The 22,472-nt window shown below is 41.5% G+C and overlaps 1 protein-coding gene across 1 annotated transcript in view; it reads right to left on the bottom strand.

The window, feature by feature from the left end:
* The window catches only part of glceb (glucuronic acid epimerase b), a 46,539-nt gene extending 24,620 nt beyond the window's left edge, over window positions 1-21,919 (bottom strand). The window contains exons 1-2 of the mRNA XM_035628089.2: window positions 21,709-21,919; window positions 2,874-2,978 (exon numbers count right to left, since the gene is read on the bottom strand). The gene's annotated coding sequence lies outside the window, so the exon portion shown is untranslated. The remainder of the gene's footprint in view (window positions 1-2,873; window positions 2,979-21,708) is intronic.
* Between the last annotated feature and the right edge of the window lie 553 nt (window positions 21,920-22,472).

Genomic DNA, 22,472 nt, shown 5'->3' with positions numbered 1-22,472 from the left:
ACTACTCAAAGTGTTGGTCAGCAGCAGCATGAACCAAAAATATGTTAATAACACACCTCTCAGACATGATTACTGAATTCGCGATTGATCAGGAGTAAAACACCACTGTGGTGTGTTCACACCGACGTCAAAACGAGTAAACACAAACGATCCTGGGGCCAAACTCTCGTGGAAATTCGCCTTTGGTTCGTAAACTACAAGGTTGTGTCGAAAATATCGGAGTTGGCACTGATCTGAGGCTGGATATCGAGACGTTAACTTGGTAGTTTTCGTACAGTAACCTTTCAGGAGGTGCAACCGTGAAGCTGGATTTATACGTCTGTTTTTTTAAGGCTGTACTTTACCTCCAGCGGTGACATTCAAAGCTCCAGGGTTATGTGATCAGCTTCACAAAGTAAATGTAATAAGGCAAACGCAGCAACTGCAGGGAATATGAAGCCTGATGTGATGCTGCCTGATCATATGAAACACATATGTCTAGTGTTGCGGATGTGACATCAGGTGCAAACTGACCCTGAACTATAAATAAAAACCTATGGCTATAAATCAATATCTACAGGACTCCTGTTCACCTCTCGGATTGACTTTAAATGCAGCTGAGCCACATGATACTGAGTGAAACGTATGGCTCCATAGGAAGGGGAGACACTCAAGTCAGTCTCAGGCAGACATTAAGAAATACCTGGATGGTTCCCATGGTTATAAGATAATGTGTCAGGCAGGAAATCATAAGTGTGGGGTCATTTTGAAGTCAACCTCAAAAAGGTGACGTGCAAACTCTGCATCAACCTTTCACAAATAATTCGTTGACCCAGGCCACGTGTTGGTAGCTCAGCGTTAGCTACTTAGCACAGACACTTGCAAATAGGATGCCATTACATTTTGGCGTGGCTATGCACAAAGGGGCTGATCCAGCCTTTTTTTAAATCTTTAACATTGCTACACAGGGCATTTTTGACCGATTTCCCTGGGAATAAAGCATGGATCTTGATTTTCAAAGAAATATATATACCAGGCATATTTAGGGGAAGGACATCTTCAAGTGTGTGTACACTTAAAGGGGACTGTTGGGTCTAGTGACAACAGGGTGGCAACTAAAAAATAGTTTTTAGTATAAATGAATGTTCAAAACATTAAATCAGGAGCCCTCTGTAGAGTCATGTAAAAATGCCTCTTGGCAAATCCTCAAATGGAAAATTCACTTAAAACAATTAACTGGTTATGAAGGAAAAGATTGTCAATTGATTAACCCATTTATTAGTGCAGCTTAAATTTAGAAACACTAATCGTTTCCAGTGTGTTCACCATTAAATTGTAAAAATATGCACTGGAAAAACAAAAACCTTAGTGTCACATCTTCCAGGCCTGTAGCTAAAGTACGGCAATCCTCTCCTCACCACTCTGCTCAAACGAAAGGCTGATGCTCAGCTGAAAAAAAAAAACCTCGACAGACAACAACAGAGCAACATATTAACTCGCATCCCTGCTCAGTAGTACAAGTGAGTCAACTGCTTTGAATTAATGTGCCTGTGTTTTATCTCTAGTCGGAGGATTAGGCAGGTCATTGCCAAAACTGAGGCCTACTCTGGGATTAAGCGTACTCTTAATCAAAGGGAGGGGAGAGACGAGAGAAAACCATGCTCGCTGCTCCCACAACATCAGAGCTAAGAAACAAATCGTGCTGTGGTAGGATTTAGTGCACAAGGTCCTAGTGCACAAGGTCCAATCTGGACCGTATGAAGTCTGGCACTTGGGGGGAGAGTGACATTAGATTCCAGTTACATTGTATGTGCTAAGATGTGTAAATGTTGAATTAATCTCGAGGCTTATGTTTGAAAAATATGTGACCAGTATCAGATTTTTTTAATAAACATTAAATGTCCTAATGAATGAATTTATATACTGACCATGTGCATGTGCAGTAACTTTGCGTCTTTATTAGTAGGTTTGCACAATTTGTTCCCAACTTTGATGCCGGTCTCTAGGCGACACAATGTCTTCGCTCTTTTTTTTGTAAACTACTGAAAAACATTAAGCTCTGACGGCGAGTCTTGTTCAGTATTATAAACCCTGTGAACTAAAAGACTCAAGGTTCTTCCAATCAGGCGCAAATTACACAGCACTTATTCCTTTCTTTTTTTTTTCTAAATGGGTAGGTAAATCAACTAGGAAATCCGCAGAGTTGCATCTGTAAAATGTCAACATAAGATAGACATAACATCTACTAAAACATGTGCTAACATTCTTCAATAGAAACAATACACTTAGCAAAGAAAAAAATCCTCCATGTTCACTCTAGTCTCCAAAATACTCATTATTATATCACATTCAACACAATGATCATGGGACTTAATGGTCTCTGATATAATGATAATAAAAGTGTTGTATTGGGTGTGTGTCTGTGCCGTAAGTGCAGGAGTTTCTCTTCCTGCAGACACTAAAACGAGTTACACTGAACAAGCTCATGCAGCCAGAGTTAGTTCAAAGAGCTCATTGTTTCCTTAGGCGATCAAAAAAATGATTCAGTGTTGACAAGAGGAGGAATGCGGTGCTTGGGGTGACTTGTTACAACTCTGCCTATTTATTTCCTCATACAAATAAGCCCAGGCCATTTTCACAGTGGTTATACAAGTGTGTAGAAGATTTAATTTGTCCATGTAATGAAGTCTGGCACAAATCTGAATGCATTGAGAGGGTTCCACTTGCACAGAGAGAGTGTGTGCATGAGCAAGTTATCTGCACTAAATAAGACATCTGGAGAATAACCTCTCTTACTGCGTGGGCTTGTTGTAACTCGAGGACTTTTAACGATAAACGTTGCCTCGCCCTGAAACTTGGCAGTGAGCGAGGACTTTATGGTTGCTGAAACTGACCTCTAATCCATTCACAAAGAAAAGGCCAACTGGCTGGACATCGTCTCCATGTTCACCACCGAGTCTTGACACAGCTGGTTCTTCTTCCTTCCGTTTCCTCAGCACCTGTGCATGAGAGAGGAAAAAGGTGAATTTCCACTATTGAAGCTCAAAGTTACAATCTGGATCCAGCTAAATAAACATGCATTCAAAACTGTAATTTGTGATTTTTTTGCATGACGTGAAAGAGGGTTAGGTTTAGGGCCCGACTAATACTTTTGCAAATCAAAGGTAATCATCCGAACCAAGGAATCTTTTTTTGTGATCAAGATTATGTACTGTATTGGACATTTTACAGTTGAAAATGTGAACTATTCAGTGCTATCTGCAGGACAATATATGTCTGGCACTGGCACAATTTCTTTTTAATTAGTATTTACTGCTGTTAAGGTTCACATGGAGGGGAAGAACTGCAGGTTTGGGCTTATCTTAGCGTGCACTGAGTGAAAGTTAAGGAAAAACACTCGACAGGTTGCGGGTCACAGGCTCAGTTCAGTCATGTACAATATTCACATGGTTTAAAGCTTTAATCACAGTTGCTGATCAGCTGGTAATCACACAGAAAAATTTATTTCACCGGGTCTTGTCTTCACACAACATCCTTGGACATGCTAAATATTTTTAAAGGTAAATTATGATTGATGGCTCCTAAATGCTAAGCAGCTTTTCAATATAAACAGGGTTCTTTTAATTCTAAGGAAAACAAAATTAACTGTTGTCATTTTTTTCCCAGTGTGGCTAATTAGACCCTTAAATCAACGCTCCATAGACTTTTGACACTGATGCACTATAAATTAAGATGAGGAAACAAATTCATGTTTGTAATTGCCGCCATGATGAATTTATAGGCTTTCCCATAGCAGGGTCATTAATGTACCACCAATCTATCAGAGCAAATATGCAGAATGACGTGGATACTTTACTTCGCAATTAATCTCACCAATGTATTCGTAGCGCCCGTTGAAACGGGCCATTAAACTAAAGAAGGTGCCAAATTGCCACGTCTAGGAGAGAACATTGATCTTTTCATCATGAAATGTGCCTATTGACAAAACACTTAAATCAGATATCGTTGAAATGAAACCGTGAATGAAATTAAATCACTGCGGTTTCACTGCAGTTGTACAATGCTTGAGGAGAAAATAAATGGAGAGGAGTGAACGGTCCAAAACAGCATCAACACTCTACATTATTATAATGCGATCACCTAAGGATAAGTTGTAGGAGTCAAAGCACCACTCAATGCCACTGTGATTAATCCAAAATCAATGGCAAGAATAGTGTCGGTACACATATTTGCAGTTTATCTTCGTCAGCTCTCTCAACTACGTGGAAATGACGGACCTGAAGGACGAAAACGGTAAAAGATCACAGAGACAAAACTCTCTCATTGACATACATCAGATTGTCTGCAACAAATAAGTAACTATGCCAGATGCAGAGAGATCTGCTTTCCAGCCTCTCTGATGGTTAGCAGAATTACCGCACTCCAACCCCGCCCAGAGACAATTTTTAACATGAATGAAGGTAATTTGCAACCTGGAATTTTGCTTAAAGCCCCAGTGTGTAATTTTTATAATTTTCTGGCAGCACCTGGTGGTAGAGATGCAAACCGCAACCAACTGAGCAACTGACTGGGGACACTTTATAGTGGTGCGCCACTGTTTCCATTTCGTATCTGGACCGTATTCTGGACCTTTTTCAAACAAACATATTCAACACGACGTAGCAAACATGGCGACATGGCGAGGTCGGGTCCACCTCATGTAACTATATATAACTCATTCAAAGTTGACGAAAAAAGATTGGTTCTTTGTTGCAGATGATGATACATATATGAACTCAAAGTTATGGACAATATATTAAATTTCAGTGAGTGAGTTCTTCTGAATATTACACTGTAGCTTAAAACATTTGTGATATAATGAAGCTCTGACTAGTGACGACACCAGTTTGTGTGTGTGTGCGTGCGTGCGTGCAGCCTGCCTTCATCTGAAAGTTGGCACATGTTGTACCCAGCCTGTGTGAAAAGGGAAGTAGAAATGTCAGCAGACTTAATCAATATTCCCCGGCTACTGTAAGTGTGCGCTGACGCTTTTTGAGGCAGGTGTGCTGCAGGCAGATGGCGAGAGGTAGAAAATGTCACCCTAGCTTATTCTCTCTCTGCAACTCATCCTGTGAGCACCACTCCTGCATTTTGTAGGGGAACATTTACATTCTGGGCATCTCCTCCCTCTGAACATCTGGATATATGTGCGAACTGCTTAAAAACATCTCAGCAGAGCCAGAAGTCAAACTGATATGGTCAAGAGTAACACAGATATATACCGTTATGCTTAGCCATGAAAAAGTAACACTCCTATGCGTTAAAGGACCATGACACTGACGATTAACCAGGGGCGACGTATTAATCATAGAAATAATCACTTAAAGATGCGTAATCAAGGGTAGTGGAAGCCAAGGAGCACTCTTGCTCCTCTTCAAGGTGGCTTAGCGCGGCGCTCTCCGAGCTTAGCACTTCGCTGACACCATTTTCATCGCCTTTACATATTGTCCCATTCAGTTGACCTTTCTTAAGCAAGGGACGAACACCGTGAATATGAATCGCGTACGTCAACTTTATGGCACTCTCCTGTGAATACATTTGGAACATTAGGCTGCGGATACTTCTTTTACAGCTGCTTGACTGAGAACAATATCAGGTCATATTTTAGTCCAGTCGCTCCTCATTTGGCGCCATTCTGACAGAAGCAGTCATCTATCAGGACTTGTGTTGTCGGAGTTAAAAAAAGAGAGACAGAGGCCCATCTGTTGGGCTTTCATAGTGCATATATTTTCTCTGGGGAAGTCAATGGCTGGCCCAAACATTGAATGATCGCACTACTGATGCCACCGTGGTGCCAGCTATCGCTGACCATCTGATGCCCAGAGAGACATCCAAGAATTCGGAGTCTGCAAAGTGAAGAGCTCAGTTAATTAAAGACTCTTCAGCTTGCAGAGTTTAAGCGAACTGATTCAAATGTGCTCACTTCTCATCAGAAAATGTCAACCACTCTGCCTTTTTCCCACACAAGGGCATGTACATAGAAACACGCATACCTGAAGCAAACGTGATAGACATATTTTCAGTGATGATGCAGTTGGTTTTATAGTCAATCAAAATGGCATTTACTCCGCAAATGTTGCTCCGGACATTTTGTGGAACTTTTCCTGCCAGGCACCCAAAGTAAGATATTCCTGAAAATGTCCATGTGAGAATAAAGCAATTCACAGTGACTAAGTTGATGACCATAAACGCAAAACAAAACAAAAACACTGCTTTCCACCTATCATCATCATGTCTCCCTCTACCCAGACACAAGAGAATTTTCCAGAGATGTCCCATGTTCATCGTAAGGGAAAGGCAAACAGATTTAGCGGACATTGTCCAGAGTTCCTGTTTGAAAACAGCTTAATATTAGAATTCAGTACCAGTGTAGTTGCTGAATAAAAATAAAAGATGTCTGTATGAACACGTCTGTATGAAGACGTCTGTATGCCAAGTCAAGACCAATATAATAATAATAATAATAAAAAATTTCATTTATAGAGCACTTTTCATTGCTAAAAGCAATCTCAAAGTGTTTAATTAATAATGTGTGTTTACAAAGAGATACAGGAACAAAAAGCTGCATTTAGAAGATTCACTCTGTCACTAGATATGAGACAAAAGGAGATGTCTCTTTCCATGCTAATTTACATTCTGCATGTTTAACACTAAAGGTTAAACAAAAGCAAAAAAAAGTGCTTTTTAAAAAAATAACTGAAACTCTTGCTCATTACTTATTCATAATGACCTGCCAGGAGCAATAACAATGAGACAATCTGGGGATACATCTTAATATGCACCGCGATGAAATAATATAAGGTTTCTACATTAACAGTCTAATTAAATCAAAGAAAGGATACTAAAGGACAATACCCACCGCAGCCTGTTCCCCCTGCTGCCGTCTGGCAGGCGGCACAGAAATATCCTCCGCCATACCACCAGACTTCCAAGCAGTTTCTTTCCTCAGGCTGTGACATTGCTAAATTCATCCTCCACACGAAAATAGATTTATTTTGAAGGCTTTATTATTTAATCATTAATTTGAATCTTTTAAAATTACAGCATTAGCCCCCAAAAATTAAGACATTGCCAATACAAAGACATTTATTTCGCCGGCGGAAAAATAAAAGCCAGGCGCCAATGATTTCTTTATGAATCTCTCGATGTGATTCTTTTAGCAGAGTTTAATTAATGAGATCACTTTAAAAGCCACAAACCTGAGGGCCCGAGCTCGTCACCAGTGCTAGGCGTACTCTTCAGATTCCACTGGCCCCGTGCCAACCCTCTCCCAACTCTCAAAACATTGGGGTAATTTTTCACACTGGATTTAGCGAACAAAGGGGGCTTCAGTGAGCCCACATCACATGCCGAGAGATGTGTCGTGGCTGTCACAAGTGTTCATGGATGTAGACGGTAAATTCTGATGTTATTTAGTGGTGCTTTGCATACATTTAGGGGCTCTGTCACTCTTTTGTCCCTGTGAACATGCGGCACTGTTGCAGTGACTTACAGCCAGATTGGGTGCAGGTGTTCATTCGCCGTTTGCTCATTTGTCTCCCCGTACAAAAAACTATTTTTCATTTGTGAATTCCCTAAAAAAGACTGCATACTTACAGTTAAATGCTTCCCAAAGAATTAGGTCATACAATTGGCAGTAGCCAACAGAGTCTGCAGAGCATGTGTGATCATCATGAACCCTTCTTGTGATAAAGAATGAGCCATTATCAATAGAACTTCTCGCGATAGCGGACCGAGATACAACCATTTTAAATGATGTGACCATCACTGCCCACATTCTGCCATGCGTCCTTTATGTTGGCATGTTTGTTGAGCAAAGAAATCCACTAGACGGATCGGCGGCGGTGTTGTTGGCAGTTTCTTACCAACTCACAAAGTCTCTCCTAAAAAGTTCCACCACCGGTAAAAATTTCTTCCGCAGTGTGGCCATCTCGCTTGAGCTATCGGCTACACTGCCCCCAATCATTTCTGGTGGTAATGCGGCATTCCGTGCTATCCTTAAGAAATTAGGGTAGAGTGCGGACAAGAGGCTCTGTCCGTCTTAAGTAGTATACGTATCTAAGGTTTAGCATAAATGAGCCAGCTAGAACAATAAACGCGAAACAAAAAACTAGAATTAGATCGCCAAATATTGGGCAGTCCACACAAATAAAGTCAATGTGTGGTAAATTTTAATAAACACATACTCTTTTTGCACTCAGACATTAGATCATGGCAACATCAGCGCGAGAGTGGCACAGTTTAAGGCTGAGGCAACAAGAACAAACAGGCTCTGGGGGGGCAGATTGAGTCAGTGCACAGATACAGTACAAAGCAGGGAAACTTGAAAAACTGAAGCGTGTCTGAGAGCCACTCCCGCTTTTCACTCCAACTCCAGACTGAAGAAAACAGGATGAGAGGATGAGACTTGGAGTGGGAGGCGGCAAAGGCAAAAGCCTGCAAGAGGAAGCCAAGATGAAAGTAAATAAGAGTTTGGAAGTTTTTGGAAGCTGAGTAAATACCCCTGGTGCCTGTCAAGCCTCTGTGGTGCTCTCCGCGTCAGACTCTGCTTTCATGTTTGTATAGGCGAAAAGATAGTGATGGGGAAAAAAACTATATCATCGGATTTTAGCAATAATCCAGAGAATGAGCAAAGGAAACATCAATAAAGCTGGTTTGGCACAGGAATTATTCATTATCCGACCACCAAAGTAGAATCTGCATTAGACTTAAGCACTGATACTTCACTGTGCTGCAAACTGCGCTGACACTCATCATCTCATAATGAGTTAAATTTAGATTTTAATCAAATGGGGTAAAGGGCTGCAAATTTACATAAACTAAATAAAATAGAATTATCATAAATAATCACTATGATTTGCAGAGACCAAATTGCTTGTTTTGTCCAACCAACAATACAAAAACTAAAGATGTTCGGTTCACAAAAATATTTCAAAAAAGAGAAAAATAACAAAACCCCATATTTTACCAACTGAAACCAGTGTGTGTGTGTGTGTGTGTGTGTGTGTGTGTGTGTGTGTGTGCGTGTGTGTGTGTGTGTGTGTGAGAAAAATTCACTGATTAATCAAAGATCAAAAGAGTTGCCAGATAATTATCTGTCGATCATTAAATCAACTAATTGTTTCAGGTCTAAAATAAGTTGACTGGATATTTGAAACTAAATAAGGCTGAGAATCCCCCACCTACGTATATTTACCATTTCACCTTCAAAAAATCCTAAGATCCAGATTTGGATCTTGAATCATACCAACAATGCAGGAATATATATTTTGTATTTGACAGGCCAGAGGAAGGGAAGAGAAATGACACAACACTGTGTCCTGTCGGCCGCTTTTCATCCGAGGAACAGCTCTGAACTTTTCCGTAGCACAGGCACCTCGGTGTGAGCTCGGAAAAAAAAAAAAAAAAAAAGAGGGCTGTGCTGCAGCTGGTGTTCACACGAAGACAAGACTTGCATCTTCAGAACCTTGTTAGTTCTCTGAAAAGGCCACCGACTACTTTGGAATATTAAGCAGCTCGTGCTGTCGGAAATCAAAAGGGTTTTGGAAGAGAGCGGAAAGCTTCAAAAAAGGCTTTGATGGTATATATATATCGCTCAATCTCCCCAACAGATATGACGGGATTGAAAAATAAAGACAGGGTAACAAAGGGCTTTCTGATGAGAGGAGGGCGACAGAGGTTATTCTTCTCTATGGAATTCTGCCTGTGCATATATCATCATTCCTCAATCAGTGAATCTTGCTCTTAAAATGTCAAGACTTCTGACTGAGAAGACGGAGAGTGTGTGTGAGGGAGAGACAGAAATAGAATAAGAGGAAAGTGGGACGCCAAAATGTTTCAGGTCATTGATCATAACACGCACAGCCAAGTAAGGCAAACGCAGTTCTCACTTCGAGTAATGTCCAAATGCAGACCACATTTACAGCATTAATAAGTTACACGTCTGGGCTATAAAGCCTGAGCATCACCGCTTCTTTATTCTGTACTGAAAAAAGGAGGCAGTAGACAGAGAAATCCAAATGCACTGACATTTTGGATGACTCAAGATTCACATAAATCCTGCGTTAAAGAGGGTCCGACGATTGAAAGATAGCCTTTTGTTTGGAAGATGAGGAGGGGACGAAGACAGGGGAAGCACATTAGAAATCCTCGCCACGATCTCTGTGTGGAAGAGGAAGTATTTTATTCAATTTTCCAAGGAATCTAAGGTCAAGTTCCTAATGAAATGATTAGATTGCCAGCTAAGTCTTTGCGGGAATCATTACAGACTCTGCAAGATCCTACTGAGAGACTTTTAAAGACATGAACGTGCACTGTGTGTTTCTCGGCGTGACTCCTGGACAAACATGTTAATTTAATAACGGGCACTCCTTTTGAAGTGAGAACGTATAACCATCTCTTTGCGAGGAGGTACGATTTAGCCTGATAACATGTCTTAAATGCCCTTCCTTTTTTTGCCCTTAAAAAGAGGCTTCACAGACTTCAATTTTCAACTTCAGAAAAAAAGGCAAGACCTTAAGATTCACTCTGGAGATAATCAGGACCAAATTATCTTGAGACTCAATATGTAAAACACTTCGTCTCACTGAGCTAAAGAATGCAGCAGATATTTCAAAAGTCTGCAGGACATCCAGCAACAAGGTTGAACATGTCTGTCAAAGGAGAGAAGAGCTGTTCAGTGGGAAATAGAAAAGCCTTTCTTCGCTTTCTAGTTGATCTGGTCTTTGATATATTGCCATGTCATAGTAAGGAACACACCAAACACCACGTCAAACAACTCACATTGACGAAGAGTGCCTGTAGTGCCTGCTCTCGTGGCATACGTCTGACAGTTTCAGGCCAACAGTTTGTACCTAGAACTCAACGCCAAGACGGCCAACTAGCTCGTAATTTCTGCGCCTGTGTGAGAGGAAATAACTCTCCATACCAGCAGGGGGCGATAGTTTGACTATTGGATCATGCTGATCAGTTGATCCTCCATATCCCCCAACAATTTCGACCGGGAGGAACTCACCGCCACGACTTGGGACTATCGCCACTCATCGATGTTTAGACAAATTCAGACAGCCGACCGATGCTTTGGTTTGTAGCACCATTTACGCTTACGTGGTTTTGGAGACTGGAGATGAAATATTAGCAACTTTTGGAAATGATGTCGCAATCGCCCCTATTTTTGCTTCATGGCTGCGTTGCTAACGCTTTCAGTTAAAGGTCTGGTACTTCTGAGCTTTATGGGCCAATAACTGTGGTCCACATGAGCGAGCCTGGGCTTTTCTCGATTGTCGTGGCCCATGTCATACTAGTTGGGCCCTGAGTGCTAGCCAAATAATAGTGATTTACATTGCGTGTTTTTAATTTAGGATTTTAGAAGATAGACCTTAAGTGAATAACTGTGATTAAACAATATATATGGAGTAGCTAGAGATCTACAGGGGCAACAACATGTTTCTGTAGCAGGTAACGATGCTGAACTAAACAACAATCCAAAGGTTAATTAAACAACCCTAAAAAAAAAATCGCTATGTGCAGTGTTATTCCACTATGTCATCCCACACAAATGAGGCTCTTCCCTTAGCTGGACGGCCACAGTCTCTTTTACATTAGAAGGAGAAAGTGGTTTGAAGACATGACATTGAGACAACCACGGTCCATCAAAGTCATCACGGCTGTCAGAGCTGAGCTGAATGGCAAATGGGCTCCTCAGGCACGGGTGCAGGCTGTGGATAAGCCAGGGAGAAAATGCCTGTAGTCTGATGGTACAGCAAAAGCCTATTTATTCAGCTGCATTTCTTCGATATGAGGAGGACACAGTCAATTCGCCCCCTATTCCGCAGTCAGCATTCCGAGGGCTTATTGACTTCAGCACCATCCATCACCACAATGCAGATGTCAAAAAAAATGTAAAGAGAGAAAAAATAGGGAATCATTAAACTCCATGCAGAAATAAATTATCAGGAACAGCTCACACAGTCTCCTTTCTTGACAAGTATAAGTGGAGCTGTCAAATAGTATCTGACAGAAATTGTACAAGCATGACACTTTCTACTTGAGGTATTGGCCAAAAAATAAGAAGCGACAGAGGTTTGAGGAAACAACAACTAAAATGAAGGAAACTGACTTTAAAATTAGTGAATGAGATGTTTTAACCAATCATCTGCTGACGCTTACAATTTAACAACCCTTTTAGAATTCATGGATTCTTCTAAGGGGGATCCACAGGCAAATTAGGACTTTACAGTTGACCTAACCTGCAGGTCTTTGGACTGTGGGAGCAAACCTTAGCACTCAAATGACTATTTGCATATTGATAGACATTGGCAATTGTGTAACTTGTAGTGTGATGATGATTTGATGCTCATTTTCAAATATTAAGAGATAATACCAGCTTTTGTTAGTGCCATCATTAGAACCAGACACTAGACAAGTGTGCAAACTTTGGGTTCATATGGATGAGAAGATAAAATATAAAATAAATTGGAATGATTACACAAGATTACAAGTTGGGTTTGCTTTAAGCCATATTTTAAGTTTGTATTTCAGATGGAAGAGAGAAGATAGATAAGATACCTGCAGCATTTCTGGCTGTTAAAGGCGCTAAGTTACAAATACTGTCTGGGTAACTATTTGGCCAAAAACACTGTTCTCGCTACGTCATGGTGATATATCAGGGTTTCGTTTTCTTCCACAAATCTGCAAAAACAAATCTAAAAAACTGTTTGATTTTAGTCATTATGGGTTGTTGAGTGTAAATTGCTGGGTTGAAATGAGTGTAAATGATTTTGGCTTGAGGCGGAAACATAAGACAATGTGAAAGAAGTGAAGGGGTCTGATTACTTTCCGAATGCACTGTATATGAATTGAAGTGGCTGACAGATTGGGTAGTTTTAACTTAAATCAACTAACAAATAGTGGCCCTTGTGACCACAGGTTCATCTCAAGTAGTTGGATCCAGACATGAGGCTACAAAAGAGCCATGAAGAAAAACTGCAACATGTGCTGATGAAGCAGGTGCACTGGCTGCAGCAGAACACTGCGGGGACATCCTCCTAGCTTAGTGCGTCCAGCCAATCCAGTCAAGACTTAACAGGTCTCTGGGGCCAAGGTCATGCCTCCAACCTCAAAAGAAGGAAAACGTAATTTGCAAGCCTAATCAAGTGTGAATGTCACAGAGAGGCATAGCAAAGGAGGGTCGAGGAAGGCTCATTTTGTTCAGGGAAGATGAGAGAGCATCACAGTCTTCCGGTTTTGCAATATTGGAGGTTGGCACGTAAAGATGGCCATTAAAACGATTAACAAAGCCATCCTTTATCCACGCTGGGGAGTAAGAGCGGATGGCTCTCAAGAGAGTGAAAGTAAGTGGCAGTCCAGGGACATTTTACTACACAAGCTTCACATACGGAGCCCTTCAGTTGTCAAGCTGGATGGAAAAGGGACTTCATAAATACAATATAATTTGTTAATTAGTCTTCTGAGCAACTGCTTTCTTGCAATAGGACAAAGGAATAAATTATTAAATCCCGGTGTGACACACAAGTTCGAGGTGCTGCTTGGGAGCAGGGTCAAAGCAGATAAGGGTCGACTGCTCAAAGGTCAAAGTTCAATTCAGTAGTTTGTAGCTCCTTATAAAGCAGGAGTCGCTGTCATTGGAGCGGACCAACGGGGCCCGATCTTACACCAGACAAAAAGTGGCAACAAAATGTTTCTGTGCTAGTTTCAGACCAACGCAGTTGTCCTTTCACCACCAGTGCCAACACTGTTTGCATAGGAAATACAAACAGTGTTGGCACCCATCTGAGCACCCATTGGTGTGTTGGGCTTTTAGTGAGGAGTGGTCAGGTGAATTGTCATTGCATTGGTATTCTGAAGCAGCACAAACAATTGTGCTTTTAAAAACCTAAACTGGAACCAGTGCTTGTTATGATCTGTTTGCACACTTATGCTCATGCGTTCACACCAAACCAATTTTTATCTCATTTATCTCAACGCTAATTGGCTTTCACAATATCGCAAACGTCACATCAACATAGTATATAGTTCAAATGTTTCAGCTCGAGCGATGGACATTTTCATTTGCAGGGAAGCACTCTCTCTTACTACCTGGCTGATCGGCCCTCCTGCCCTAAGAGCAATCTGCTTGGCTTATAAAAGGGGATGGGAGATGGCACTTTGATTTGTCTATTGCATGTTACACCCAAAACACGCATGTGCAACCCTTTTAAACTGTTCATTACTTCCATTAAACTAGAAAAAGAACCCTGAATGTATCTGCACCATGCGCTTTAGACCATGCAATTACATTGTAACAATAGAGCCGGGGCTGGAATTTTCAGAATTAAAGCCTGGTATAAAAAAAACTGAATTTTGGGGGGAATGCATAATGAATAAAAAGCCTGGGAAAAATAGATTAAATGTAAAAACACACTACATTGGCACAAACACCAACAACAAATGACAGGGTAAAAAAAAAAATTCAATTTGTGTAGCTGGTGCCAAGTTGAGTTATTTTTTTTAAAAACTCGGCTCAACTATGGGCAACTATTGTTTGTAAGAGAGAATGACACCAGGAGTGTGGAGTGAGTAAAAATGGAGTGAGAAACATTCAGCCTGTTGGTATAACAAGACGGGCATGATTAACTCTGGCTGCACAGAACACAAATGGGGGCACAACACAGTGGTAGCTCTATTCACTGCCATTGAATAGAAAATTTCAACTAAGATTGTGGCAAGAGACAACTCTGGTGGAGAGGAACAGCACTATATTATTGGCTTAAATTGGGCCGGGCAGTGGAGTGGGTTCCTGGGTTCAGGAACTGATGCTGTGACAAAAAATTACAGAAGGCACGGCACAAGCAGTGCACACATGATCGTGAACCAACCAGAGCATCTCACTCCCCGTAGAGTGTCACAATTCCTTGGAAAGCCTGCTTGGACTCACCAGCTCTTAATCCCGGCGACACGCACAATACCAATTCAGTGTTAGACCCAATTTTCTGAAAGATTATTTTTTTTTTTCAATGAAAGCCAAAAAAGTATGGAGAATAGTGGGGAAGGAAGCATATCTGCTCTCTGCGCGCCTTGGGGTATCCGGGGCCATTTTCTTTTGTTGTTTGGGGGTGGTTGGTGCTTAGCATTGAGGAGGGGTATGGAGGAAGATGCCTGGGGGAGGGTTATGGCTCCAAAGTATGCAGACATACGCTGCGGGCGCATTGCCTTTGAAGCAGGCCATGGTTGGTTGTACCGTGGATTGTGACAGGGCCAGGGTTGAGAACAGCAGAGTCCCACAGAGAGTCTGCACTCATCAGACCACTTCAACCCACTGCCAAAAGTTAACAAAGAATGTAGGCTAGAAAAACAAGAAAAATGTGGACTAGCGGCTGACAAAAGCAGCTATTGTAAGGGGCTTGTTGGGATGTGAACTTTTGAGCTGAAAGTAGAATTTGGTTTTGCCGATTGCCAAGAAGTTTATTACTGTGAAAATGATAATGGCCTTGTAATGCCTACCAACAACATAAGATAGAATTTGTTTAGGCAAGTGACCACATGCACTATTTGTAATGGGAGAGACTGTCCCAAAACATGTAGGAGATTCTGGGAAGGGCTTGATAATATTCTTATACCACCATCAAACTGTGACTTGCTAAATAAAAATAATACTATCTTGAGTCCCTGTAACAAACCTGTAGTCCAATGCCAAGAGTCCTTTTGAAAATTGCTAATTTTATCCGATGTACCGTCTCGTGGTACAGCAGTATCGGGACACCTCAAGCATCCTGACGAAAACAATAGCGAGTCAAAATTTATTTGCATTCGCTCACCAGGTTTGCTAAATTCTACAATATATTTTATGACATTGGCCGATAGGGAAGTGCCGAACAGCTTCCATGTAAAGTACAAAAGGGCGTTGGTGCTGAACAGTGAGATCAGTCCCTGGCAACTCCTTCCAGATCATCAATCTTCAAGACGTGAAAGACGGCATGCTACGATTGGTCGGCCCATTGTGTAGTCTGCCAAGTCACAGCAAGCCATTATGACTCTGATCGCCTAATCGGGTGCAATCGGCATTGAAAACGTAAAAAATGGCTTTTAGTCTGATCCCCAAATAATACAATCTAAATGTACTCCAGTTATTAAAGTTCATATTGCTGAATTCTTGCAGAGCCTTCACAGAGGAGTCAAGTAATCCGCCACCTGTCCACTGACAAGCACAGATGTTAGTTAGCCAGTTACAGGGGCTGTAACAATCCTCGTGACTTGGGTAAAGTCTGGCCTTGGGGGTTAAGGCTTCAGGAAGTGTAATGCATTCAGACTTTTTTTTTTTTTCTAATAGCCTATTATTAAGCTCCATGGGGCACCCTGGCTTTGTCTGAATTACAGACAAAAATCCCAGCATGAGCAGGCTAAAGCAACTACAGCAGTGGGGCGGACACAAAGTGATTATCTGAGATCATTTAGGCAAGCAGAAGGAAGAAGGGTATATCATCTCGGCATCAGCGACTCACACTCAACCTACACAATAACCCCCCCCCTTTTTTTTATTCATAGCAATGGGTGCGATACTGATGGAAACCAACAACTACAAGGCCACTTTCTTCTTTGCTTTTCACTCTAGTGGCTTTTTGTTGCCGTTCCTCAACTTTCAAGGTTTGCTTTGTAGGATTAGTGAAGTTATGTGTGGCGAGTTACATTTAACATACTATTTAATCTCCAATGGAAGCACCAATGTTGTGAGAGGAAGGGGAAGTAAGTCGGGAGTGTTTAAGTGCCCAGTGTGAGACAAAACATCAAGTGCTTCTTATTATACGGTGTGGATAGTACAGAGAATGACAAGTGTGGACTCTCAAGGGTAGTTGAACAACTTGTATATGACACTCTGCTGACCCAGAAAAAGCTGGTGAGATACAATCTAGTTTAGTTATAATTATTATGTCGGTGTGAGGCAACACACTGATCTCTAAAGTTCATAGATTTAAAACGAAAAGCTGAGGATACAAAAACGATCAAATGAAGCAATGAATGTCCTCTGATTACAAATGCCAGTAGAAAAAACAGATAGGAAAACCTCAAGGGTGTGAGGAAAGAATCAGTCTCACACAGACATTTCTTTTAAAGCTTAATTCTAATGATAAACACCCCCAAAAAGATTTTCTGGAACTTTTCCTGCCAGCCCCCCTTAGTAAAATTTCTGTAAATTTCTGCGAGTGAGTGGGCGTGTGTGTGTGGATGACTGTAAACAAAAACACTGCTTTCCACAGCCGAATTATCATCATCTCCCACGAGTTCATGTCTGAAAACAGCTTGGTAGTTACAAGAGCCAAGCACAGAATATGATAGGAATCACGACTGTAAATTGGTCCCTGCAACTAAAACTAATTGTTGCTCAGACAACATAGGTTTTAACCGAGTGTGCCACACGGTGACCAGTTTTTAGAAAATCAACTCATATGTGTGTCATGCTCACATTAAAATGTGTAATCACGCCTAGGCTTAAAGTAGGTATTTTCTCCCATAGATGATTAATGAGACAAATATGTTTAGACTTTAAGGATAACCATGTAAGAGTAGAGAGTGATATTCTTTTACAAGCTACTGCATAATTCAGAGAGCAGGCAGATCAAAGACGACTAGCACTGGTCTCAGGTTGAAGGATAGTAATTACTACGGAGTTCACAGCAAAAGGCCTGGACATGCTACAAGCTGCATAGTTTCTACTTTGCTCCCACTCTGCTGCATAAATACCATAGACAGACTTACAGGACGGGAGTTGAACGTAACACACAGTTAACGTTTGACAGCCCTCTGTCCCGGGTCCCTCGTGTGTTTTAAACTACCCACTCATGTGGAATAAGAGGAGAGAACTTCAGGCACAAGGACACTTCACGCAGTGTGGTGAAATGTGCTGATTAAGGGCACTCATCAGGGAGGAGACTGAAAAGGCTTTGGAAGGACATACATCAACAATAAATCAAAGTGCAGACATAAAATATCACTCTGCCAAACGCCGCAGATAGCTCAAGACGGGGCGCTATGTTTTTAATATTTTAAAAGAAGTGATGACAAACCGAACGGGGGGAAATGTGGAATTAGGACGACAATCGAGTCATGTGCAATACCACACAGTCATTAGGACATGGTAAAATTGGGCAAATAGACTCTGCCAAGGAGCTTAGAATAAAACAGAAACATGCCAAGACACCAGAGCTACATTAGTCTTTTTTGACTATGCCTATGTCCATATGAGTGTGAATACTGTATGTCCTGCATGTCCACATAGAGCTAAAACGTCAGAGCCACATTCCCTTTAGACGTGCAAGACTACATTAAAGTCATGTGTGTCTTAATACACTACCAAACAAAAATCGTATCAAAATTGGCAGTGATTTAATAATACAATTGAGTCTCTATGGAACGGAACTGTAGCGTGACAGTGGATAAATACAACATCATGGGGTTTTCTGACGGAGGAGTTACTTTTGAAGAGGTACACATTGCACCGCAGCAGGAAATGGCCTTTATACATCTAAGAAGGGCGGATAGAGCTGCTGATTGATACCAGTGACTAAAGGATTACTTTGCCAGGTGTGAAGATTTATGTTTTTCAAAAGCTTTTTATGCCTCCGCACCAGCGACAGCTGTGGCTGGAGGCAGTATGTTTTCAGGCTGTCCGTCCGTGCTATACATTCTCGTGATAATCTCGGGAACGCCTTGTGGGAATCTTTTTCAAATTGGGCACAAACGTTCACTCAGACTCAACGATTAACTGATTCATTTTTGGTGGTCATAAGTTCAAGGTCAAAGTTACTATGACCTCACATGGCCAATCTATGGCCAATCTGAACACGATAGACGTGACCACCTTGGGGGAAATTCTTAAAATTTGGCACAAAGACTCAGAGATTAACTAATTTTATTTCAGTGGTCAACTTCACCATTGTGACATAGGGATATTCTGCAAAAACACTTTTCTGGCCATTACTTATCATTGTAATCCAGAAACAGAAGGAAAGATTGTGACCATATTTCCTGCAATTCTGGCGGAATAATGCGACTGCCAGGTGGGTGATTATAGGACATTTTTGAATGTCTTTAAAAATTGTATCCGTATTTCTAGACATTGTCACTGTCGTGGAATTTCTTTGAGCATCCCGGTGAGAAATAAATGTATCAACAATCACATTGTCTTTGCAAGTTTATTCCTCAGTTGGATCTACAGAAGATACGTTCCCAGCTGGAAAGGTCAGTCTCTGCTGCACCAATTTAGATTTTTTTCCGGCTCTGTATACATATATCTTTTTTCACTTGTACCCATCAGCCAGCTGGCACAAACCGGAGCACCTTAATTTTAAGCAGCTTAAGTCAGTAAGTAGTTTAAAGCAGTGATTCTGCAAAACCAAGCTACCACACTACACAAGATAAAACAATCGCTTGTCACGCCCGCTGCTCATTGATCCTTTCCCGAACCCAGCCGACGCTCGGCATCTGCCGGGTTCGATCGGTCTGATATCATGTAGTCTGAACCAATTCTGTCTGTGTACTGTAGATGACAATTAGAGAATGGTACCTGTCAAGTTAAAGGCACTTATGCAGAGACACATTATTAAACACACAGAGACAATGTGTTATTATTATTTTGCTGGCCTGCATCTCTCATATAATTGCAATAGTAACAATCATTTTATCATTTATATCAATTTTTACCTGTGGGGATATCCTCATTTTCATACAAATGAAAAGATTAACTAAATGTTAGCATATTGTAGATATAGGTAAAAGGGAATGACAGCCGATATAACATTTTGCAAAGTAGATTGTTACACAAAAGAAGATCTTGCTGCTTCTCATGTAAGTGGATATGATGATACTGTATCAATGATAAGCTGCTATCGGTTCATATACTGGCCTGGCAAATTCATCGATCATGAGCTCCTGAGCACGAAAACGTCCATGATATAGAACACAGGTCTATATCTTATCTCCTTTGTTGGACACGTTGAAGGGTATGGACAAGTGTTACTCACCACAAAATAGCCTAATGCCAACCAAGAAGATCCTGAACAATGCACACTGTTAACAGCTGTGTAGTTAGCAAAACAAGGAGGTATCAGATATTGACAGACAGTTCAAGATGTGCAGTCCAGGCAACTTTAAAGTAAAGTTAGTATCACTGCAGCTGTGATTACTGAACTCCCAGAAGCCCAATTGAACATGTGTGTTGCTTTCCCTTCAGTCTATAATAACAGGACAGCTGCAGAAAAGTGTGCTTGCTTGTGGGTGGAGGAAAAAAATATCTTTGAGGAGGCTGAACTTACTGCATATTAAAAGAGAGGCATATTAAACTAACACCCAGGAATTCCTGAGTGATCTCGCAATTACAAGGACAATAGAGAGGAAAACTTTTAATTGCACGTCAGATCTTTAGATTATTTTCCAACAGGGAGGCCTCTGGTTATTATTATTATACCGTCTTCAGCAACAAGAGCTAGAAGAGTCCTGGTGCGGCCACCAACAGAGCTCTGATCTAAACATCACGGGATCAATGTGGGATTACACGAAGAAGACACGGAGCCAGACTAAACCCATAGAAAAACCACGACGCGTTCTCCCAAGATGCTCAGAACAACCTTCCTTCCAACTTTTTTTTTGTTTTTTTTTTAAAGGGGTCGTCACACCAAATATTGTTTGAATATTAACCTTTCACAGACATCGGCCGAAATGTTTAGGGCTCGACGGATATGAGATATGAGCCTTTTGAATGTGCATTCGTGAAATAAATGTTTGTTTTCTCAATTCACGTTCTATTTATTTGGTTGTATTTGTAAAAAAAAAAAATCCATTTATAGTTATTGATGATAAAGTTTGTGGGTCAAAATAATTTCTTTGTCAGAATGGTTTGATAACGACATGTTAGAAATCATTGACAGATCAAATATATATATACATACACATAAATATACATACATACACACAAACACACACATATATATATATATATGTATGTATATAGGCCTATGTATCGGTATCAGGGATATTGTACTCCCTAATATCGATATCGGCATCCGCCCCCGAAAATCCACATCGGTCGGGCTCTAGTTTTTTTCTTCCTTTCTGTTTGGTGCACTCACGCGGGATTATATTAAAAGAGCATACTCGGTTAACTTTTAGCGTCTAAAACTTTTGCAGCTCTTCTGTTGCGAGTGGAAACCAGCGGCTAACTTGAGTTCGTCAGTTTCCAACCGGGTCCATTCGGGGAAAAAAGAGGAAGAAGCTGGGCCGCCTGTCATGGCTTCCTCGTGCGGCCACCACCTCCCCAACGGGACAATAAAGGTATAACGTACCTTTTCTTTTCTTTCTTTTTTTTTGTTTTGTAGCTAGCTTCTTCATACTTAAGCACTGGTGTCGTTAGCATAGAAGCTAACGGGGGGAAGGGGGGGAAGGGGGGGGACAGTCAACAGTGAGCTCTGAAGTTGCTGCACTCTCCCTCCGCGTCCGTCCACACGAGCTGAAGGTTGAATGTTGAGACTCGACGGTCTCAACGTGTCGCGGATGGCGACTGGGACCGAGGAGCAGACGGACCGCACCGCCGCGGTCTAAACGTTTGCGGCAGAAAAGTGAACTGTGAGGATGCGAGCTAGCTCTGCGAACGAGTGTCTGGACCAGGGGCAGGACGACGAGACGGAACGTCGGCGACCTTACCTGGAGGCGGCGGAGAGCGGGAGCGGGGTCGCGCACCGCCGGCGGCGACTGTCTCGGAACGGCCGGTTAGTTTTGAAATAGTCCCGCAGCTTTAGCTTCGGGCTGAATCACTGCTCGAGCGGACGGATGCGGTGCTGACTGCGCTGCCTCGCAGCCACAACAGCGACTGAGAGCAGCTCGGCGTCTGCTTCTCATTGGCAAGGATTCTCCGATATCGCGAGAAGTGGCGAGAGCTCCGCGATGTCTGCGGGCCAATCAGATTAGCCGACTGGTGCTACGTGGGGGAGGAGGAGGAGGAGGAGGAGAGGCGAAGGAGAGAGGAGAGGGGAAGAAGAGCCCCCCCTCGTGCAGAAATAAAAAATCAAATCAAATAATTAAAATATATATATAAATATAAAAACATTTTAATACAAATTAAATATATAGTAAAATAAATAAGAAATCATTAAAAAATAAATAAAAAATGTGCATCACGTTAAACTAAAACTCACAGAATGTAGTTATTTTGTGTAAAATCATATTGAGCTTGCCAAAATACCATTTAAACATTTAGAGAATTTCGAGCAAAAGAATGAATGTGTCAATAACCACCAGAACCTGTGCATTCTGCACTTAGGGATCACCAGAGTTGAGATGCAAGAAAGTTAAATTTAAAATTTAAAATTAAAATTGATTTTCTGCAGGTGTGTGTGTGTGTGTGTGTGTGTGTGTGTGTGTTTTCAGTGAGGAATCTCGATGAAACAGGTTGTATAAATTGTACCATG

This window comes from Scophthalmus maximus, chromosome 4, assembly GCF_022379125.1.
Source record: "Scophthalmus maximus strain ysfricsl-2021 chromosome 4, ASM2237912v1, whole genome shotgun sequence".
Taxonomy (NCBI): Eukaryota; Metazoa; Chordata; class Actinopteri; order Pleuronectiformes; family Scophthalmidae; genus Scophthalmus; species Scophthalmus maximus.
The sequence above is the reverse complement of the archived record's forward strand: the minus strand, read 5'-3'. Positions and strand labels throughout refer to the sequence as shown.